The 18,303-nt window shown below is 43.8% G+C and overlaps 1 long non-coding RNA gene across 1 annotated transcript; it reads left to right on the forward strand.

The window, feature by feature from the left end:
- Window positions 1-14,452: 14,452 nt before the first annotated feature.
- LOC307224543 lies at window positions 14,453-18,213 on the forward strand. Its single transcript, XR_013842617.1, has 4 exons — window positions 14,453-15,679; window positions 15,951-16,148; window positions 16,402-17,285; window positions 17,794-18,213. It is a non-coding gene; the product is annotated as an uncharacterized lncRNA (long non-coding RNA).
- Window positions 18,214-18,303: the final 90 nt, after the last annotated feature.

Below are 18,303 nucleotides of genomic sequence, written 5' to 3' on the forward strand. Positions count from 1 at the left end.
TATCAGAGCTTAATCCCCTCATCAGCTGGGCAATAATGAGCATGTTCAAAGAACCTTCTCACCACTGAGTATCTATAGTCTGTTCCCATATATATCCAAGCAGAGTTGAGCTCCAATTCCACAAGATTTTTTGAAATTAACCACCAGTGTATGTTTGGGAGCTGGAAAGACACTAGCAATTAGTCCATGGACTGAAAGTTACTGTATCTTAACTAGTTCCAGTTCACTTTCATTGCTTTATCCTATGTCAACATAAATAATCACTATAATAAACATGAAAATGTGGTCAGATGCCACTAGTGATGTTATATCATAGTGGTGTGTATGAGCACCTGGCTTAAGAAGAAACCCTCTGTTTCACTCTGTATATTGATTGTCAATGTGCACATTCCTTGTGCAAAAGTTAGCATATCTCAGGGTGGCTATTACTGGCTGAAGGAAGGCTGGATGGCTTTAAAGTTTAGATGCCTTGTGCTCCAGGAATGCAGATGAGCCTGCAAGAGCATGACATTATATATATTTATATTCCCTGCAGAGAAGAATAGGAACAGCTTGCAAACTGAGCTGTCCAGGGTACTGAAAAACCTCAGCTCTTGTCGAAAGCAGTCCTGTAATTTATTCTAGCTGAGAAATTAATCATATCCTGTTGTAACAAAGCCCTGAAAACAGTGGAATAAATGTAATCAGTGTTAATGTGTTTCAAAATGTAGCTGTAGAATGGAACCCCCATAGTCAGTCACTCAAATACCCAGTCACTCATAAAAACCTGAATGTCACGAGCGTCCTTCAGACTATGTTAATCTAAGAGAAGAAATATTGTGGTAAAGAGTTGTTGGAGAGGTTTGCTAGAGAATCTGACTATTGACAGAGGCTCATTTTAATAGATTTAGTGGATTTGATGGTGGTTATATTGTATATGTAGTGATTGTTGATGTTTCTGGATGATGCCATGGCCTTTGGTTAGTGCAGTAAAGTTTGTGGTGATGACAGAGGCTCATGCACTGCAAGTGTGAGGGGAAGATCAATAGTCATTCAGCAAAGGTGGGAGAGGGCTTTCAGAGTTTTATAGATTCTAGAGATAGAAACAGCACAGCATAGTTGTGCTATCCAGGACTGACACGTTTTTGCTTTGTGGAATAGGCTGTCCCTAAGGACTTAGTATCCTGCCCCAAGGGGCAGGACTACATTGGATGGGTTTAAGTTTTGAAAGGGTAGATTTCAATTGAAAATTACGGAAAAGTTCTCAACAGTGAATGTGATTTGTCAGTGGTTGGCTCTCCCTCACTGGATGTCTTCTAGCAGAAGCTAGACAGCCATCTCTTGGGGATGCTCTACATTCCCTTCATCAAACAAGGGTTAGACTGAATGGGTTACACAGCCCCCTGTGATTCTGTTCCTTCCTTCCTGGATCTATGTGGCTGTAGAATCCAAATCTGTACCCTCTTTACCTGTGATAGCTCTGTTATGCTGCCAGGACTAGAGGTAGCAATAATTTCATTTTGTTGCTTAGCAGGAAGGGTGTTGCCTCACTGCGTCTTAGATCCAAGGAACAGTTCTGCATTTGTGTTTAGAAACAAACAATTCCATGTGTTGTATGAAAAGACAGGGACTTGCTGCCTTTCATTTCAGCCCATTCACAGGCATCTTTAAGACAATAGTGTTTTTTGAGAGGCGTCCGCTGTGCAGAATCCATCAGCCTCAGGAGTTGTCTGAGTCACTGATAAGCCTGTATATACTAATTGCAGTCTCACTTCTCTAAGTACCAGTCCTTAGGTAACCAAAACAGCACCATCTACGCACAAGATGGGATATCTGGAGGCCTGGAGGACTCAAGAATTACAGTGGTATGAAGCGTACCCCCCAAAAAACCCCAGTGAGGACCCCATCACACAAAAAACAGCCCAGTGTGGATGGAGCATGCCTTGTGTGATGCTAACTGTTGGAGGAAGTATAGAAAACTGGGCAGGAGGGGAAATGGAGTGGTGTGTCCTGGAAAAACTACTTCACCTTGGTTGGAACACTGAAGGTTCCACTCTGAGAGTCATTCTATATGAATCCAAAGTAGCACTACTCACACACAAAAGAGTGGTAACTCCTACAGGGATGAGGCCCCTCACTACACTCCAATGAACTGCCCAGAGAACTTGGTTGGGCAAGCTACAAGTGTTCTAAATAAATGAAGCTAGAACATGGAGCCAACCTATGGAATTGGTGCATAGTAGATTCAGGACGTAATGGGACGCAGGTGGCGCTGTGGGTTAAAGCCTCAGCGCCTAGGGCTTGCCGATTGAAAGTCGGCGGTTCGAATCCCTGCGGCGGGGTGCGCTCCCGCTGCTCGGTCCCAGCGCCTGCCAACCTAGCAGTTCGAAAGCACCTCCGGGTGCAAGTAGATAAATAGGGACCGCTTACCAGCGGGAAGGTAAACGGCGTTTCCGTGTGCGGCTCTGGCTCTGGCTCTGGGCAGAGCAGCGATGTCACGCTGGCCACGTGACCCGGAAGTGTTTCCGGACAGCGCTGGCCCCTGGCCTCTTAAGTGAGATGGGCGCACAACCCCAGAGTCTGTCAAGACTGGCCCGTACGGGCAGGGGTACCTTTACCTTTACCTAGATTCAGGACAGGTTAGACTGGGGACCACTAACTTAAGATGTTTTTTGAACATATTCGTTGAGTAGCACTTGCATCTTTTCAGGTTTTTGTGCTTGTACTGCTCTTTATACAACCATGAGGATTCCCCATCCCCTTCCCTCCCCAAATTTTAAAATAAACATTCACAGTTTGTACTGTAAAGCAGACACTATAAATGCTTTATATTGGCACTGTACTCTAAAGCCGCTCTAAATGCACCACTTTGTGCTATAAATGTGCCCAGACCTTTGTGGGTGTTTAATTCCAGTGGGTTGGTTGTGATTTAGCCCTGCCCTGGGTTGTTAGCTGCATTTTATCTGTGCCATAATGTTTTATGTTTAGAAATGTCATTTGATTGTATGCTACCTCGAAGCTGGATGGTTAAGGCAATTTAAAAATGTTTTCATGACTAATAACAACAACCCGAAATGCATTTCTAGACATTATCTCCTTTGTTCAGTCACAAGATCAAAAACAACACAAGCCACTTATTTTTTTCTTTTGCCGACTGGACAAAGTCCAAAGGGCAATACATGACTGAGCACTTTGGTCTTCTGTTTTTCTAAGCATCTTTAAAGGGTGGTTCATTACAGTCCTCACTCTGCCCCATCAATGGCGAATTATCAAAGTGAACCATTTACAGTGGACTCAGGTGTTAAACAGGGTTGTGTTACTGCCCCAACACTATTTATTGTTTCATTGCTGCGATCCTAGAAATCATATATCAAACAGATGGAAAGCTATTTAATCTGAATAGGCTGAAAGCAAAGAGTAAGGTTACCCAAACTTCTGTCATAGAGCTTCAGTATACTGATGACAGCGTTGTGTGTGCACACTCAGAGGATGACCTCGAAACCATCCTAAATAGCTTCATATAAGCTTACAAAAAGTTTGGTCTATCACTCAACAACCAAAAAACCAAAGTGTTGCGCCAACAAGCACAAAGTAACCCCTCTGCAGGGCTACAAATCAAACTCAATGGTGTAATGTTGGAAAGTGTCAATCCCTTCTCCTACCTAGGCAGTTATATTTCCACAATTGATGCTGAAATCCAGCATTGCCTGAGCTCTGGGAAGTGTGGCTTTCTCTCAATTAAAGCAGAGTGTTTGAGAACTGGGACATTTGCAGGCCAACCAAATGCTTGTCTACAAAGCTATTGTCCTACCAACTTTACTGTAGGCTTGTGAAACATGCACCACTTATAAACGCCATCTCCAACTCCTCAAAAGATTCCATCAGTGGAGTCTCCAAAAATTTTTACATGTCACTTGGGAAGACAGGCGAACTAATGTCAGTGTACTGGAAGAAGCAAAGATCACCCGTGTCAAAGAAATGATTCTTCAACATCAACTTCATTGGACTGGTCATGTTCTTCAGATGCCTGATTATAATCTTCCAAAGCAACTACTCTATTCTGAACTTAAAAATGGAAAGTGTAATGCTGGTGGTCAACAAGAGATTTAAAGATGCTCTCAAGGCAAATCATAAAAAATGTAGTATAAACACCGACAATTGGGAAACACTGGCCTGTGAGTGCTCCAATTGGAGAACAGCCTTTACCAAAGGTGTCATGGACTTAGGAGACGCTCAAACTCAGGACAAAAGGGAGAAATGTGCGAAGAGGAAGGCACTCTTGGCAAACCCTCACCATGATCAACTCCCGCCCGGAAACCTATGTCCCCACTGTGGAAGGATGTGTGGATCCAGAATTGGCCTCCACAGTCACTTACAGACTCACTGTTAATACCGTGTTCATGGAAGACAATCTTACTCGGCTACGAGTGATCGCAAAAGAAGATTTTAATTTGTGCCCCACTGATAAATCTGTTTCATCAAGCTATGTCAGCTCCAGGGCAAAGCCACATTGCTCAAGTGAGCTATTTGGAGTCCATGGAATAGAATCAGTGCTTTGGCCAGAAAAAGAAGAGCTGGAGTTGCATTAAAATGCAAACCAGAATTACACTTCAGATCAGCTGAAAAATAACTGAGTGCTGCTAGGTAAAGAAAGAGGTAAGTTCATTAAAGGTGATTTTCTCATGCTCCAGAGTGCTTGTGGTCAAAGCACAGAAGATATATAGGTCAATAATGTGATGTTTGCAGGGCACACTTAGTAGTCACGGACAGCTCTCTAATCCATTTACTAAGCCAGCTGCCACTTACTTAGGAGTAAGCCCCATTGAACACAAACTAAGGAAAATATGTCCACACTTAGTTAAAATACACAATAAGACAAGTTCATCAAAACATCAGAATATTAAAATAAATGTCTAAAATTAAAATGTACAATAAATAAGGCCTGCAATACAGCATAACTGTTAAGTGTTAAAACAGGAGGTTCAGTCAGCAGATCCGGGAAGTGCTTGTCAAAACAGGCGAGTTTTCGTGCACACATGGTTACAAGATATGACTGTGGAAAATGTTAAGCTAAATTGCTCTTTTTTCCTACATTCAGTCTGGCCTCTAATCCCCTCTTTTCACCACTTTGAAGTTGCTAATGGATGAATAGCTGGCATTAGAGTTAGTGGAGAAACCATGTGGTTCAGGGGTCTGTAGACTTTTTCAGCAGGGATCCTGTCCGCTGTCGCTCAGACCTTGTGGGGGGGGGGGGCGGACTATATTTTGAAGAAAAAAAATGAACGAATTCCTATGCCCCACAAATAACAGAGATGCATTTTAAATAAAAGCACACATTCTACTCATGTAAAAACACCAGGCCGGCCCCACAAATAACCCAGAGATGCATTTTAAATAAAAGGACACATTCTACTCATGTAAAAACACACTGATTCCCAGACCGTCCGTGGGCCGGGTTTAGAAGGCGATTGGGTCGGATCCGGCCCCCAGGCCTTAGTTTGCCTACCCATGGTGTGGATGGCAGCCTGGCAATTGCCCATATGAATTTTTCAGTGTTCTCCCTGGCTGGACTAGGAATCCTCATGCTGGCATGGAAAGATTAGTCTCAGCTGGCTATAAGGCAATAGTGATGGAATAAGGGAGAGAAGTCTACCAGTCTATGAATAACTGGAAATATATCAACTGATGTGATGGTATGCTTCTTAGTAGTAGAGACTGGTCAGAATAGTTTCACCCTGTAACACTGTGTGAGTTGGAGAGTGCTATCAAGATTTAGGTCTAGCAAGAAAAGTGTTGTACTTCTGTCCCACAATTCACCATGATCAGTGCAATTATAGCAATCTAGCTCAACAGATAGCCATAGCCATTCAGATAGAAAGAGAATTAACAGGTACAAATAATGTTAAACCTTAATTCGACTACACATTAAGCTGAGCAGTGATTTATGCAGCAACTTTTTAAATTCAAAGCATTTTACAAGGACAGAAAGTAGATATGGGCAGTATAAACAAAAGGTTTAACCATTAGGTCTCCACAAGATACATACAACCATTGGGCTGTCCAGTACCGACAGCCACCTAAAATGGCTGCAGTTTTCCCTCTATTTGCACTGGTAACAGGCTAGTACAGCCTCTAGCCTCTGCCAGCACCATCATTTTTTTTATAATAATTTTTATTCTTTTTTCAAACAGATAACAAAAGCAACACAAATCGACACAATTTCCAACTGATCGTTTCATACCCTTCTTTCTTTTGACTTCCCCATACCTCCCCATCCCTGCATCCTTGTTTATTGATTCTTTAGCAACCCTTAGGTCCATTATCTTAATTCCCTTTCATAAAAGTTCCTTTAGTTTTTTTGATTACTGCTGCAATTTCTTTACCTCTTACCCCCTGACATCTTAACATTCATCAATTTTACAATTGTTCTTAAGATATATTTTAAATTTCTTCCAGTCCTCTTCCACTGTCTCTTTCCCCTGGTCACGGATTCTGCCCGTCATCTCGGCCAGTCCCATAAAGTCAATCACCTTTGTTTGCCATTCTTCCAGAGTAGGTAGTTCTTGCGTCTTCCAATACTTTGCCAGGTCCACCAAAGATGGGCAGGTCCACCAAAGATGGTAGAAGGTGCCTTCAGTCTCATTACATTTCCAACATTTATTATTAGGCAAATGGTAAATTTTTGCAAGCTTGACTGGGGTCATGTACCACCGATAGATCATTTTCATAATATTTTCTTTTAAAGCATTACATGCAGTAAATTTGATACCGGTGGTCCATAACTGTTCCCAGTCAGCAAACATAATATCATGACCGATATCTTGTGCCCATTTAATCATAGCTGATTTCACCATTTCATCCTGTGTATTCCATTTCAACAGCAAGTTATACATTTTTGATAAGTTCTTAGTATTGGGTTCCAACAGTTCTGTTTCTAGTTTTGACTTCTCTTTCTGAAATCCTATTTTTCTGTCAGCACCATCACACCAACAAAGAAACAGCCTTAAATAGCCTTTAAATACCCGACATGCGAAATTGTTGCTATATTACATCCTCCATCTCGCTAGTGAATTTAAATGCTTGTGTGAGTTAGTGTTATATCCAGTGTGTGAGCACTATAAGCAGTGAAGGAGGGACTAGCAAAGAAAGTACTTTTCCATGCAATGCATAGTTAAACTATGGAACTTGTTCGCCCAGGAGGCAGGGATGGTCACCAACTTGGATGGGTTTAAAAAAGGAATGGATGGATTTGTGGAGAATAGGGCTATCAATGGCTATTAGCCACAGCTCGAGGCTAATTGCTCATGAAAACCAATTGCTGGAAGCCACTGGAGGGGAAAGTGCTTGTGTGCTCTGTTCCTACTGGAGGGTTTCGCACAGGCATCTGGGTGGCCACTGTGAGAACAGAATGCTGGATTAAATGGATTACTTGCCTGGTCCAGACAGTTCTTATGACCTCAGAGGGCTAGGAGCATTTGCAGTGCTTATAAAAGCTGATCTGTGGTGTTTCACAAGTGCATTCCTCTGCTCATGGGAATAGGGCATTTGTGTGAGTGCCAGGAAAAGTGATATTTGAACCAGTTTTGGGGGAAACCCACTACTGAGTCAATAATAACTCTGTATCTTTCCCATCAGTTGTGACTTTGCATCCTAACCACCTTCTTGAAACCACACAGGGAAAGCACCAGTCACCAAGCTGTACTTTTGCATTATAGCAGCGGTTCTCGCCATGTTCATACAAACTACAGGAGCTGTTTAGCCGTTGCTGCTGTGGAAACCATTATCAGCAAGCCACCATTTCAGAGCTAAATAACAGTCACAAGACTAGCCTTGCAAAATGAATCCCTCCCAAATTCTGTAGCGTTAATGCTCTGTTTCAATGTAACCACATGACTAATAGTCTTTATTGCTTTAACAAAAGGATTTCTGCCTTTAGCATGCACAACTAATATATAAAATGCTTAAACTTTGGACTAAGAGTCAGTTCATACGTAGAGACTGTGAACTGGCCGCCACATCTAGGTGTTGCAGACAAATAAGCACAAGTGGACTGAACCACAAAGTTTTGCCTCTGAATGGGCATAAGGGCATATCATAATTAGTTCCATGGTGATCTTGGTGATCTCTTGATCTGTGATGACTCATTCAAAGAGGTGAGTCACCAATTAATGTGATTATGCATATATAAGCCAATTCAGCGGTGCTCCTAGTTTAGCAAGTGAGACCGATAAATGAGAACAGATTTTTGCTTATTAGCCTGCCACACCAGGCGTGGAGTGGTTGGGCAGAGTGGCCACTTATGCATTGCTAAAAAAGGAGAAGAAATACCTAATCCCTAAAAAGGAGGCACAGATATGTATGAAACTCCTCTGTGTGAATTTGTATGGAAATATGTAAATTTAGAAATAATTACTATAATTTAAATAGAGAGTCAATACATCTCTCCATAATGAGGACAACTGTGACCAGGTGACCTATGTGTGTCTGTACAGTTCCTGGGCAATTTGAACTCCATGCTGCACTCTTCCTTCTTATAGCTCTATAAAACCAGACTAGGAACTGCACAACCCTTCAATGCATAAGCACTGAATTTCTGGGTATATTAATGATAAAGCCAAAGTAATATAGGCTTCTTCATGGGGAGAAAAAGTTTAAATATTAAAATAATTTTTGAATCTTTAATGAAGGAGTGCATTCGAAGCAAGCAGGTTGAACCAGAATGGAAAAAGACAGCCTCTAAGTACTCTTTGCCAAGTATTGCTTGGACATTATCACTAATCAATGACAAATTGATCATTTGTGCTCACTTTGTTTCAATTTATCCCAAGTTTTCAATGCTACAGCCATTAAATAAATCATCCAACTTCCAAAGTGTCGCCTGCTTCCAAGTAAATGTACTAAATCCACCCACACAATTGCCTGACGTTCTCCCCAGAATCTTTGAGCAGACAAAACACCACCAAGCAAGCAAGCAAGCAAACAAACAAACAAATAAACAAACAAAATAACCTGTTCACATCTTACTTGCTGGCACTTAGGGAGATACACATTCATAGCAGCTAATACTAGAAACATGCCGTCCCTGGAAATTTCCTGCAAGTCAACAATCCTCAAATGAGTAATTGATAATGGCTGAGCAGCCTTCGCACTCGGGGGACAGATACTGTGCTTGGCCTGCCTGCATCATTGCTGACATGAGGCTTTGTATCTAACCTAGGTAAAAGATTTGACCAAATGAGTAGAACCTGGGCCTGAACAGGTCATGTTTTAGTTTCACGGTGTACGGACTTGTGCCAGCTATGTTTACTTGGAAAGTCCATTAAATGGAACAGACTTACTCCCAAGCAAATGCACATAGTAGTAGCCTATTTTAAGTTTTATGATGTGACAAAACATGTATTTAGGTGATATGTTTTTATTTACACATATATACAACCAGAACATAGGATGGAGCTAATTGTTTAAGATGTGGATGAGGCTGGCCAAGGCCATTACCTTAACAAAGGAACTGGTCTGACTGGTTCACGAAGTTTCCTATTGAAATGATGGAGTTCTATGGAAGCATTCAAGAGATGATGTCTCTCTACCCTACATGGTTACATGCCCTTTATTCTCTGGCTCCTTTCCCCTAACTATACACCTTCCCATTGCTCATTACTTTTATGTACCCCTCCTCCTGCCAGGACAATTTGTATTAGAATCATAGAATCATAGAGTTGGAAGAGACCACAAGGGCCATCGAGTCCAACCCCCTGCCAAGTAGGAAACACCATCAGAGCACTCCTGACATATGGTTGTCAAGCCTCTGCTTAAAGACCTCCAAAGAAGGAGACTCCACCACACTCCTTGGCAGCAAATTCCACTGTCGAACAGCTCTTACTGTCAGGAAGTTCTTCCTAATGTTTAGCTGGAATCTTCTTTCTTGTAGTTTGGAACCATTGCTCCGTGTCCGCTTCTCTGGAGCAGCAGAAAACAACCTTTCTCCCTTTTATATATTTGAACATGGCTATCATATCACCCCTTAACCTCCTCTTCTCCAGGCTAAACATGCCCAGCTCCCTTAGCCGTTCCTCATAAGGCATCGTTTCCAGGCCTTTGACCATTTTGGTTGCCCTCCTCTGGACACGTTCCAGTTTGTCCGTGTCCTTCTTGAACTGTGGTGCCCAGAACTGGACACAGTACTCCAGGTGAGGTCTGACCAGAGCAGAATACAGTGGCACTATTACTTCCCTTGATCTAGATGCTATACTCCTATTGATGCAGCCCAGAATTGCATTGGCTTTTTTAGCTGCCGCGTCACACTGTTGGCTCATGTCAAGTTTGTGGTCAACCAAGACTCCTAGATCCTTTTCACATGTGCTGCTCTCAAGCCAGGTGTCACCCATCTTGTATTTGTGCCTCTCATTTTTTTTGCCCAAGTGCAATACTTTACATTTCTCCCTGTTAAAATTCATCTTGTTTGTTTTGGCCCAGTTCTCTAAATCTGTCAAGGTCGTTTTGAAGTGTGATCCTGTCCTCTGGGGTGTTAGCCACCCCTCCCAGTTTGGTGTCATCTGCAAATTTGATCGAGATGCCCTTGAGTCCATCATCCAAGTCGTTGATAAAGATGTTGAATAAGACCGGGCCCAAGACAGAACCCTGTGGCACCCCACTAGTCACTCTTCTCCAGGATGAAGAGGAACCATTGATGAGCACCCTTTGGGTTCGGTCAGACAGCCAGTTACAAATCCACTGAGTGGTAGCATAGTCAAGTCCGCATTTTACCAGCTTCTTTACAAGAATATCATGGAGCACCTTGTCAAATGCCTTGCTGAAATCAAGGTAGGCTACATCCACTGCGTTCCCTTCATCTACCAGGCTTGTAATTCTGTCAAAAAACGAGATCAGGTTAGTCTGACATGACTTATTTTTCAGAAATCCATGCTGACTATTGGTGATCACAGCATCCCTTTCTAGGTGCTCACAGACTGTTTGCTTAATGATCTGCTCCAGAATCTTCCCTGGTATTGATGTCAGACTGACTGGGCGGTAATTATTTGGGTCCTCTCTTTTCCCCCTTTTGAAAATAGGGACAACATTTGCCCTCCTCCAGTCTGCCAGGACTTCGCCTGTTCTCCAGGAATTCTCAAAGATGACTGCCAGTGGTTCTGAGATCACATCTGCCAGTTCTTTTCATACTCTTGGATGCAGTTCATCTGGCCCTGGAGACTTGAATACATCTAAACTAGCCAAGTATTCTTGTACTATCTCCTTAGTTATTCTGGGCTGTGTTTCCTCTGCTGAATCATTTGCTCCAAATTCTTCAGGTCGGGCATTGTTTTCTTTATCGGAGAAGACTGAGGCAAAGAAGGCATTGAGGAGTTCAGCCCTTTCTGTGTCCCCTGTTTGCATTTCACCATCTTCTCCTCTGAGTGACCCCACTGTTTCTTTGTTCTTCCTTTTGCTACGAACATACCCATATAAGCCTTTTTTGTTGCTTTTAACCTCTCTAGCAAGCCTGAGTTCATTCTGTGCTTTAGCATTTCTGACTTTGTGTCTACACGTGCTGGCTATTTGTTTGAATTCCTCTTTGGTGGTTTCCCCCCTTTTCCATTTTTTGTACACATCCTTTTTTAATCTTAACTAAGTTAAAAGTTCTTTAGATAGCCACCCTGGCTTCTTTAGGTACCTTCCATGTTTCCGTCTCATTGGTATTGCCCGAAGTTGTGCTTTTACTATCTCCCTCTTAACAAACTCCCAGCCATCATGAACTCCCTTTCCTTTTAGTATTACTGTCCATGGGATCTCACCCAGCATTTCCCTAAGTTTTATGAAGTCGGCTTTCTTAAAGTCAAGAAATTGAGTCCTAGTATGCTTGGCTGCTCCTTTCCACTGTATAGTAAACTTCAGAAGAGCATGATCACTCGCGCCTAATGATCCTTCCACTTCTACCCCACTAACCAGGTCATCAACATTGGTTAGGACCAGATCTAAAATGGCTGTTCCTCTTGTTGCTTCTCCCACTTTCTGGACAAAAGTTGTCTGCAAGGCCAGTGAGGAATCTGTTTGACCTTATGCTCTTGGCTGAGTTTGACATCCAACAAATATCCGGGTAATTGAAGTCCCCCATTACTACTATTTCCCTTCCTTTTGCATGCTTGGCCATCTGTTCCAGGAAGGCATCATCTCCGTTTGGCTTGGGGATCTATAATAAACTCCCACAATGAGGTCACTGTTATTCTTCTCTCCCTTAATTTTGACCCAAATGCTCTCACTTTGGCTTTGAGGTTCTAAATCTTGGATCTCTTCACAGGTATACACATCGCTGACATATAACGCCACTCCTCCTCCTTTCTTGTCTGGTCTGTTTCTCTGAAATAGATTGTATCCCTCCATTATTACATTCCAATTGTGGGACTTATCCCACCAGGTTTCAGTGATGCCTATTATGTCATATTTAGTTTGCTGTACCAAGAGCTCAAGCTCATCTTGTTTATTTCCCATGCTTTGCGCATTAGTGTACAGACATTGAAGTCCATTAATCATTCCCCCGTGTCTCTTATTTAAGGATTTTTTCCTCCCACCACTAGGTCTGCGTGCTGTTTGCTCCATTTGGTCTATGACATTTGGATGATCACCTTCATCAATTGATAGACTCCTACCTTCAGGAGCACTGTCTCCCTCCCCCACATTAGTCAGTTTAAAGCCCTCCTGATGAGGTTTATGAGATTTTTGGCAAAAACATTCCTCCCAACTGTTGTGAGGTGCAGCCCATCGCTTGCCAGAAGTCCATCTTCAAGAAACTGCAGTCCGTGATCTAAGAATCCAAACCGTTCCTGTTTACACCATTTGCGAAGCCAGCTGTTCACTTCCACTATTTTTCCCTCTCTCCCTGGGCCACGTCGTTCACCTGGGAGGACAGATGAGATGACAATTTGTGCATTTAATTGCTTCAATTTCCTGCCCAGACCCTCGTAGTCTCTCTTGATCTTCTGGAGGCTATTGCTTGCAGTGTCATTGGTTCCCACATGAACCAAGAGGAAGGGGTATTTGTCAGCGGGTTTTATGATTCCTTGCAGTCGTTCAGTTACATCTTGGATCTTAGCCCCGGGGAGTCAGCACACTTCCCGAGACATCTTGTCAGGCCCACAGATCACTGCTTCTGTTCCCCTCAGTAGGGAATCCCCTATCTCCACTACACGCCTCCTCTTAGGTCTGGTCGGGGTTCTTCCGTGAGCTGTCCGTTCCAAGGTCGCCTGCACATTCCCTGAGGACTGACTTTGCTGCTCGTCTTCATATACCTGATCGACTGTAATGAGGGAGAGATCCTCAAATGGAGTCTGCTCTTCGTGTTCCATGCTACGGGAGAGGACCTCAAAGCAATTGTGTATTTCTAAACAATGAGAGCGAACCCTGGGCCTCCTACTTCTTTGAGTCACATTTCTCCATATATCTGGCACCTGTGTTGGTGAACTAGCCTCCTTCTCAGGGGAGTCCCCTGTCTCCTCCTTGGTGGAGACGGTGTGCTCTGTTGCTTCCAACAGTACAGAATATTGGTACAGAATATGGTGAATAATACTTATAAATCCTGATTATAATGAAAGTTGCAATCCGCATCACTCTTTGTAAAATAAATCTTTATATTTTAAAAATATTGTCAGGGGCTCAGGAGCAGAGGCACAGGGGAGAGAGGAAATGGAGAGCGAAGGGGAAGAATCTGAGGGCAGCGTAGGGGAGTATGAGAGTGGCCCGAGAGATTCCATGAGCTTCTCCAGCGAATCAGAAGATTCCCAGAGGGGGGCGCCGATGGCCAGGGCAAGGGGGGTCCCAGGGGGGACACACCAGAAGCAAGGGGCCAGAGGGGACTCCCAAAGCAGCAGCGAGAGATCAGGACCAGCTCCTCCACCAGAGCGTAGTGGGGGGGAAGAGTCCCATGTATCAGGACCAGCTTCTCCTCCAGCAGGGAGAGAAGATGAATCAGGGCTGGCCACGCCTCCATCGCAGAGTGAGGGAACAGAGGGGAGGTCAGGTCCAGCTAGCCTCTCTGAAGGGGGAAGCAGTGACAGGAGCAGCCGGAAGGTTGCCGGCTGGGTGCGCGCGCCAAGTTCGAATGTACAGGCGCGTGGCACAGCAGGTAACCCGGATTGGGAACCAGGTCCTAAAGCCCGCCGGAGGGAGGGGGAAGACTCAGAGGACTCAGCGTCAGAAGAGTCTAGAAAGGGCAAGACCCCAGCGGACAGGAGGATCCAGAGGAGGAAAGAGCAAAGGAAGAGGTGGAGCAAGGCTAGAGTCTTAAACTGGTGTCTGGGGGGAGGAGATTCAGACGGAGCTTCAGCGGTCTAGGGTTTAAGACGTAGGGCTGCACGCCGCGGCTTTGAAATCGAAACTGCGTTTCAATAAAGACTTTTGTCCATAACAACGGACTGGCGTTGGTCCTTTGTGAGCTGGGACCTCGGGCAGCTCTGACAAATATGTATCAAAATTTGCAATCCTAAACATTCTTATTATCAAAGAAGTCCAAATGAAACCAGTGGGACTTATTTCTGAGTGAATATGTTTAGGACTGAGCTGTAAAGCATGCAGAACATTTATGCAAAATAAGCACTTTAGCGTATATTGAATCAATTTGCATAATTCCTTCTGGGCATAAAAACTGTTTGCTTGTTGGAGAATTTGGGTCTCCTTAGTACAAAATTTATTAAGAATCAAAAAGAGAGGCAAACATCAGATGGCTGCCCGAAGTAGAATTTCCTGGATCAAGAAGGCCGCCTCACACATTTTGACAAAACTTATTCCTCGGGGCAGAGTACAACAACGGCAAGTTGTCCCATTTCAAAAGTTGTGTCATTGGAGTTCTATTTCCTAAATGTATGTTCTTCTAGATTTTTTACCCAAAAGGGGGAAATGCAAACTAGAGGTTGCAACCTTTTTTTGGTCTAGTGAGCACAAGCGGAATTTTGAGGCGGTGTTGTGGGTGCTAGGCACAAAATGGCTGCTATGGGGGTATGTCCTAACACAAAATGGCTGCCAAATCTAAAAGAGCTAAAAAAAGAGAGAGGACCACAAAAACATGTGGGCATGCCCTCCATCAATGGGAAAGGGCAACTACATCAACCACTGTCATGGTAGCATAGAGATAAGCTCTTTGTACCTCTCCTCTGTTCAGAATGTCAGGGAAGGAGGATGTCCAATCAATGGCTTCCAATAAAATGTGGGCAGGTTTAAGGGGCATGTTCAGTGTAGGACAGGCTGAGCCAGTGCAAACAGTCTCTCACACATTGCGAATTGCTAAGAACTTTCACGATGGGAGTTACTCTCTTGGGCACACTGATTCCTGTGGGCTCCATGCTGTTGACCGTAGCAAACCTGTTATGTTCTGTGGATCCTCTTGTAAATAATAATCTAAATCTGCCTTAAGATACACAGTCCGTTAAAGTGCAGCTTGTTATGTTTAATCACAATAAGACACGGCCAACAGATTCTCCTCATGTTTTGAAAAACCAATTTGTGTTCAAAATGTTTACAGTGAAAAAGATGGGCACAAATTCATCTTGTTTAACATGCAAGTTGTGGCATAAGCACAATTTTTATGACCTGTGATACTATCTGCCCTGATGATAATGAAGATGGCAACCCTTGGGTCACTTATTGGGGCAGATCACTCTCTCTCTGATTGCTTTGGAGGAACCATTCTGCGGACTATAGTGCAAAACTGACATTGGTAAGACCATGTTTCTTTCCAGACTCCATGCCATCAGAGAACTCCTGTCTGAATGTGGTACTAAATGTTTCTTGTTTTTCTAACCTCAAATTCAATTTGCCACATTTCTGAATCAGTTTGCAATGCAATAATAATAATAATAATATCCATGAGAATCTGTCTGCATTCTCCTAATACACATTTTGTAAGCATCATTACCGAATATAATGCACTTTTGTATCTTATTTTCACTCATCTATATATTCAATGCAAACTTTCCCCTAATATATAGTTTTGGGTTGGAGGCTTCCACTGCAAGATTCAGATAAGTGCACATTTTGAAGGATTGCTGTATCCCCTCAGTCATGAAGCTCACTGGGTGACCTTGGGCCAGTCGCAGTCTCTCAGCCTAACCTACCTCACAAGACTGTTAGATAAGATGAGGAAGGGGAAGAACAGTGTGCGTGACCTTGAGCTCCTTGAAGGAAAGGTGGGATATAAATTAATAATAAATAAAATGTTGATTCATGTTTTGCATTTTGCTGGGGTGAGGTGGGGAGATTAGGTAGTCTCACATTAGCATGTAAGCGGAACCAATTTTCTCCCCTACCTCGAGGCTAATTGCACCCTGGCAACTGAAGGATGCATTGAGTTTTGTTTTGTTCTTTTGGAGACCATTTCCTTCCAGATTGAAATAAGAACAGCTGACTCAACAAAGGCATTCTTATTTTTTCCATACAAAGGCGAGGGAGCCCCCATCCACAACTGACAACAGCTCTCAGAAAACATCCCTTATTATTCATGGCCATCTGTTCAAAGAGAGCGAATGAAACGGAGGAAATGTCATGTTACATTCATGGAGTGACTGAGTGGGATGGACCCTGAAATACCACGCCATGGCAGCTCAGAATCAGGTGTGGGTGGGTGGTGGTCACCAGAGGGAGCTCTTCAAAGTGACAAGTGGGTGGCTCAGAAAGCAAGTTATGACAACACCAGCTGCAGGGATGTCACGATGACTAACAGCGCCAAGGAAAGGCAATTCCTGCCTTAACTAAACGGTGCAAATGATATCCACAGATGTTGCTAATTCATAATCAGGCTTGGCCACTGTGAGAACGGGATACTGGACTAGATGGGCCTTGGCCTGGTACTTTTTAATAAGATGGGAGAAGGCAAAAAGAATGAGTGGAAAAGTAAGAGCCTCTGTGTGGCAGTATGTGAGGGAGGTGGGAATGAATTGGGCTACTGGTGCAATCCTATGCATGCAAAGGGTGTGGAGGGACCAACTGCTAAGTAAACATGTGTAGGACCGGATCACTGCTCATCTAATAATATATATTTTGTTCAGCATACTTTGCTTCCTTCCCCCAAGCCCTTTATATCATTTATGAGGTTGTAATAGAGAGGAAAATATTGGGGTGGAGAACTGCTACTAATATTGGAGCGGGATCATAGGTCAGTGATAGTGCACTTTTATTTGCATACAGAAGATCCCAGCTCCAATCCCTGACAAATTAAAAGACAACCAGGCAGCAAGTGATGTGAAATATATCCGCCTGAGATCCTGCTGAGCCCCTACTGGTTCGAATAGACAATACTGGATTAGATGGAGAAATGGACAGACCTGGTAAGGCAGCATCCTGTTTCTGTTCCTACCCATTCTAGGGTTATCTGGGAGACCAGCCTTTCCTAACTGTGAGACCCCAGTGTACTACAATCCCCATCATCCCTGACCACTGGAGAACTGATGCTTTGCTCTCAGAGGTGGGAGCAGCAGCTGGAGACCATCAGTGAAGGTAAGCTATTCACCTGGACCTCCACAGCTGCTGGAATGCCTCTTCCTCTTGAGGAAGTTGGTCTTTTTGCACCTGTGGCTGGCAGAGTGAAGCCTGCCCCACCCCACCGACTGACAGATTGAGAGTCAATCTACCAGGGGAGTGGAGGCTACATCAGGCCGACCGGGGGTGGGGGTTGCCCCTTTGGAAGGAGCAGCTTTGAGAGAGGCAAGGACAGGGGCCAGCCCCATGACATTTGCTCTGGGGATGACCTTGTCCTGATTGTTTAAAAAGTTTTATGTTGTTTAAACCGCTTTCTAACTTGTATGCTTTTAACTTTTTTTTGGTTTTCAAATAAAGTTAGTGACTGTGCCATGTCCCAGCGCCTACTCCAACCCGGGGAATTGTGGTTGTCCTATCTGCTAGCCCTCAGGTCTGCGGCTGCTGTTGCTGAATGCCAGGTGGATGCAAGACGTCCCTCATCCACGATCTCATTGTAGATGACGGCAGCCAACAAACAAGCTCATTCCAGGTAAGACTGAAGCACTGTTAGTGGGCAGTTCTCTAGGTGGCCTGCTCTGGGGGGGGGGGGGGGTTTACACTTTAAAGGAGCGAGTACATAGCTTGGACATACTCTTAGATCTTTTGCTGTCACTTGAGGCTCACATGGCCTCGGTGGCAGTGGCCCAGCTGTGCTCCTATGCAGGCAAGGGATATCCGAACTTCTGTCATCTTTGCTCTGGTAATCTCTTGGTTAGATTACTGCAATGTGTTATATGTGAGAGGGAAGTTGTCGGTTTGGTTTTTTTATTATGTATTTTGTGTTCTTATTTTGTATTTTTTTGTGAACCACCCCATGACCTTCGGATG

Source organism: Podarcis cretensis, assembly GCF_951804945.1.
Source record: "Podarcis cretensis genome assembly, chromosome: 1".
In the NCBI taxonomy this organism is placed as follows: Eukaryota; Metazoa; Chordata; class Lepidosauria; order Squamata; family Lacertidae; genus Podarcis; species Podarcis cretensis.